The sequence below is a fragment of the Solanum dulcamara genome, chromosome 11 (genome assembly GCF_947179165.1).
Source record: "Solanum dulcamara chromosome 11, daSolDulc1.2, whole genome shotgun sequence".
Classification (NCBI taxonomy): domain Eukaryota; kingdom Viridiplantae; phylum Streptophyta; class Magnoliopsida; order Solanales; family Solanaceae; genus Solanum; species Solanum dulcamara.
Window position 1 is genome coordinate 269595 of NC_077247.1, and position 5643 is coordinate 275237.

Below are 5643 nucleotides of genomic sequence, written 5' to 3' on the forward strand. Positions count from 1 at the left end.
GAATTGTTAACTGTCATACTTGACTCCTGTATCCCTATTTCAGTTGTTATCTCAGTTATGTTATGTTATGATTTATATACTCAGTACATATATCATACTGACCTCCCATTCTCCGAGGGGCTGCATTTCATGCTCGCAAGTACAAATGTTCATAATTGAAATCCACTAGCTTAAGGTTTCCACTCAGCGATATTGGGAGTGCTCCATTGTTCCGGAGCGTAACTTTTGATACTGGTCATGTAATATGTATATATTTATTTTTCCAGGGGTGCGGCGGGGGCCCTGTCCTACCATATATTGTTGTTACTACTCTTAGAGATCTGTAGATATATGTATGTGGGTTGTATGTGAGTTCGTTTTGGTTGTGCCTATACGACATGTTGTAAATGTTTTTATGTTACATCAGGCTTGTCAGCTTGTGTTCCCTTTTATGATATGACACTAATGAAAGAGGCCACACATATGGGTTTTTGTGAGTGGTATCACTTTGTTCATAGTTCAATTTGACTACAACTGATAGATATGTATACGGAGGCCCAAGTCGGACCCCAGTCGCGCCTACGGGGTTGGGTTGTAACAGAAGTAATATCAGAGCAGTTTGTCCTTGGAGTGTCTACAGACCATGTCTAGTAGAGTCTTGATTATCGATGTGTTGCACGCCACATCTATAACTAGGAAGCTATAGGATATTTAGGATGTTACCTTTCTTTCCCATCTAAGATCGTGTTATAGATCCAAGTCATAGGATAATTCTTTATACTAACCGTAGATCTTAATAGAAGGACAACATCAACATAAGGGAGTAATTGAAGACATGAGAAGTTATGGAGCATGTAGGTAAGTAAAGTAAAGGCACGGAAGATATCTGTTGGGTAAGGTATTGAAGGAAAATTGAAATGTAAAGTCGAAAACTGAAGGGAAAAGTGGACAGGAAGTGCAACAGATGCAGTTCAAAGTTGGACATACGAGGTAAGTCTATTATTTCTATATTATTGTTGATATTGAAAACACTGTGTGGCTGCGGTATGAGATGATATTGGAAGCCCTGTGCGACTATGATATGATATGAATATATATATGTGTTGGCCCTGTGAGGAATTGTTGGTATTTTCTGCGTGCAGGTTGTGGGATAGTAAGGAGTATAGAGGAAACTCTGCCAAAATTTTCCCAGACAAAAAAATAAATGAAACCTAGATTCTTAACATGTTACACCCCGTACTTTGGTACCTTAGAATACTTGTGTAAGACTTATTTTTGAGTGATTCAAGATGTTTTGGAAAGCTATTTCATAGGGCTACAACTTTCATTTAGCCTCTAAAACCTAGTTTCGCTTTTCTCTGATCAAAAAACGGTGATGAAGTATGGGGGAGGTGCTGCCCAGATTTTGTTTTGGAAATCCTACACGGACAGCTGTGGGTATTTTGGGAATATATTTTCATAAAAAATTGCTGTAGGGGTGATTGAAAATTGTATGCGACCTTGATACACATGTCTATAACTTTCATTGAGGCCATAAATCCTGTTTCCCTTAATTGCCCCTTCGAAACTAAGAGACAATATAAGACAGTGGGCTGTTCAGATTTCACGCTTTGATAGTTTTGGCGAGTTTGACGATTTTAACATAAGGTAAGGCCTTTAATTTTAAATTTGAGGTTATGGAGTTGTTATATAGGGTATTATACATTGTGTAAGTGGCTGGAAATGTGAAAATATGATAAATATGCTTGACGTCCGAAATAAACTAAATTGGAATCACTATAGTTAAATTGTAGTCGAAATGAGGCGTTGTGCGTGTGGGGGATGTTGCAGGAGTGTGATGGTGTGTTTCAGGTCCTAAAGGCATTCTAAAAGAGGTGTGGGAGCTTCTGGTTGCATCCACACGACCCTCTGTTCCGCACGATTAAAGCTTTTATGAGATAAAGGCTAAAGACCCTATTTTGATATCGTAATGTTAAGTAAGTTGTTTGGAGCCTATGTTGTGTAATGTTGCCATGTTTTATGTGTATATGAGTTGTAGGTTATTGTTGTTGGTTGGATGTAGTGATTAGGGATGAAAGTGAGAATTCAGATAGGGCAAGTTATAGAGGAGATGCTGCCCAAATTCCATTAACTTCTTAATTAATTAATAAACTAGTCGAGACTAGTCGAGAAAGGAGAATAAGGAGTTGGTTCCTATGGGTGCTTGGTTGTGGATTTAGAAGCTGAAAATTTGAAGGTTACTAATATTAGTATTAAATTCGTGTTAAATAGGTTCAAAGGACGACGAGACAAGTCGGGCTAAAAGCAGTCAGCCAGAGGTATGTAAAGCTATTCCTTCTTTTGGCATGTTTTGGTATAAATATGTAAAGCCTATCTGTTCTTTCTTTTGGGCATGTGTCAGATCTAAGTGACAAGTGATATGTGTATGAAGCTTGGGGTAACTCTATTCATGAGCTATGAACATGGTTCATGATTCATAACTCGAGTTCACTCCTAAATGCTAAGAGTCTTAAAGTAGTTAAACTACGACCCTCGAGCCTTCTATAGGCTGAATAGTGATTGGATGTGTAAGCTCCTAAACTTGGGGGTTCTTGGGAATACTTTACGCTAATGGTTGAGGGATATTTGATATGCTACTTAGTCCTACATGTACGTATATGCATATTACATTATACGGATCGAGCCATCGTACCTCGGCATTATTATGCATTATACGGATCGGGCTATCGTACCTCGGCATTATTATGCATTATACGGATCAGGCCATCATACCTCGGCATTATTATGCATTATACGGATTGGGCCATCGTACCTCAGCATTATTATACATTATACAGATCGGGCCATCGTACCTCGGCATTATTATGCATTATTATATGATACACGGATCGGGCCGTCGTTCCTCGGCATTATTATATGATACACGGATCGGGTCGTCGTTCCTCGACATGTACTTTCTATATACAGGGATCGGGCTGTACGTCCCACAACGTTAATGGCATATATATACCTATCATGATAGATGATGTGTTTGTAATACCGAGTCCCCGAGCAGGCCAGATACGGTATGTGATAGTGGTATACATGACTTTATTTTGTGAGGTGTAGGTACAGTACCCTATTAAATGTTATACTTATTTTCCTTCATCCTTGGTTTAGTTGTTCTCTCAGTTATGTTGTGCTTATATATTAAGTACATATATCGTATTGACCCCCTTTTCTTCAGGGGGCTGCGTTTCATGTCCGCAGGTACAAATGTTCTTTTCAGAAACTCGCCAGCTTAGTATTTCTGCTCAGCTATGGGAATTGCTCCACTATTCCAGAGCCTAGCTTTTTGGTATTGGTCCTCCTGTGTATATATTTATTTATTCAGGGGTACGGCGGGGGCCCTGTCCCTCTATATGATACAGTTATTACTCTTAGATGTTTGTAGCCATGTGTTTGTGGGTTATTTGTAAGTTTGTTTCAGTTGTACTCGTACGACGTATTGTAAATATTTTCGTGTTATGGTAGCCTTGTCGGCTTGCATGCCTTTCCTGTTATGACACAGGTGAAAGAGGCTGTAGGTTTATAAAAAAAAAAATTTTGACCCATTGAGATTTTTGTATACAGTATCACATCACACACAGTTCAACTTGACTATAATTGATAGATACGTATATGGGGGTCCAGGTCAGACCCCAGGCGCAACCTACAGGGTTGGATCGTGACAAAAGTGGTATCAAAGCAGTTCGTCCTTGGAGTGTCTACAGACTGTGTCTAGTAGAGTCTTTTTTATTAGTGTGCTGTGCACCACATCTATAGACAATAGGCTACAGGACATTTAGGATGTTACCTTTCTTTCATATCTATGATCATGCGATAGAGCCGAGTCATAGGAAATGAAATTCCTCATACTAACTGGTGATTTCAGCAGAAGGACAACATCGATAGAAGTAGGTTACTGACGATATTGGAAGTTACACAGTACGCAGGTAAGCAAGGGACGAATGATAGGTGCCAGGTTAGGTATTGAATTACGGTTGACATGTAAAGTTGAAAATTGAAAGGAAAAGTAGAAGGAAAGTCTAAACAGGTACAGTTCGAGTTGGATATACGAGGTAAGTCCATCAGTTTATACTATTGTTGATATTGGGCGCCCTGTGAGGCTGTGATATGATGTGATATGATATGTATATATGTATCTTTATGCGTATTGCCCCTGTGAGGCGTTATTGGCATTTTCTGCGTGTAGGTGCTGAGATAGTAAGAAATATAGAGGAAACTCTACCCAAATTTTCCTTGAAATAAAAGGAAAATGATTTAGAAAAGACTGGTAATTTTGGATAGAATGATATATTAAGGATAAGACTAACTAAGAAGGGTAAGTAACCCACAGTAAGAATCGTGAAAAAGGTTAAGAAGTGTTATACTATGGGGTAGAATGCGAACAGGATATGATGTGAATATAATGAGGATAATTATGAAAATAAGTAAAGCCTTGTGAGGGAGTGGCTAAAGATAGGATGTGATCCGTGTAATAAGAATATAAGGGTAACTTGGGCAGTACAGCTCGGCCTACTGGATCAGCTGCTGGGTCATCATCTTCTTCGATAGATATGCACCCCACGGGGAGGGTGCGATCATACCAACACTAACGTACTGGATCCCATCAGAACTCCGAAGTTAAGCGTTCTTGGGTAAGAGTAATATTGGGATGGGTGACCCCCTGGGAAGCCTTGTGTGGCTGTGATATGAGATGATATGCATGTATATATACACGTTGGCCGTGCATGGCATTGTTGATATAAAGAAGTATTGTGGATACGTAACTCCACCGTGAAAGATGATAAGACCCTTTGAGATAGGGGATGTAGCTTTGCAAAACAACTAGCGCATTGTGAATTCATTAAAGGGACAAGTGGTACCCACTGGGATAAGGCTAGGACTATGACAAATCTTGGGACACCGAGCGTCGGAAGGTAAGTACTGCCTATTTGAGAATTGGAAACGACTATAAGCCCTAGCTAGTTATTGATCAAAATAAATGGAAAGTGGCTTTGAATAAATTGCTATGTGACTCGATTACCCATAATTAGACTGGATTAGCACCTCATGATTGTGTTAAGTTGTCGTACCTAGGCAACCAAAGGTATGGAAGATATAAAGGAAGGCATAGATATGGTGCAGTATACCAAATTTGTTGGAAACGAATCATACGTATTGGAAAATTGGAAATAAGGGCGTAAGGTACAACACAACATATAGTGACATGGGTACACCTTAAAGGGGGGGAGTGGCTTCAAGTGAGATCCCATACTGGCACGAGTTAATAAGATGTAAAGGCCAGCAATAAACGGATAGAAGCCATGATACCGGAGATTGTGAAGAGAATTAATAGTAAGGACTTGAATAGTATGACATCAAATAATAGGTGCATACAAAGGGGATGAATACAACAAGAGAATTACGATGAGTACTTAAACATACTATAAGGAATAGCCAGGCTATACTCGACTGAAGGTAAGATGTTGGTAACAAAGTTACTGACTACTAATATTGTGGTGTACAAGCAGCAAAACAAGGAAAGGATGAGAGTTCTCTCCTATACTGGAATATGAGGAAACTCAAGGATAAGTAGAGGAAGGAAGTAAGAAACGATACAGGTTTACGTACAGACTAGTA

General features: G+C 39.3%; 1 pseudogene; it reads left to right on the forward strand.

The window, feature by feature from the left end:
- The first annotated feature begins 4593 nt into the window (after positions 1-4593).
- LOC129875310 (5S ribosomal RNA) lies at positions 4594-4711 on the forward strand (annotated as a pseudogene).
- Positions 4712-5643: the final 932 nt, after the last annotated feature.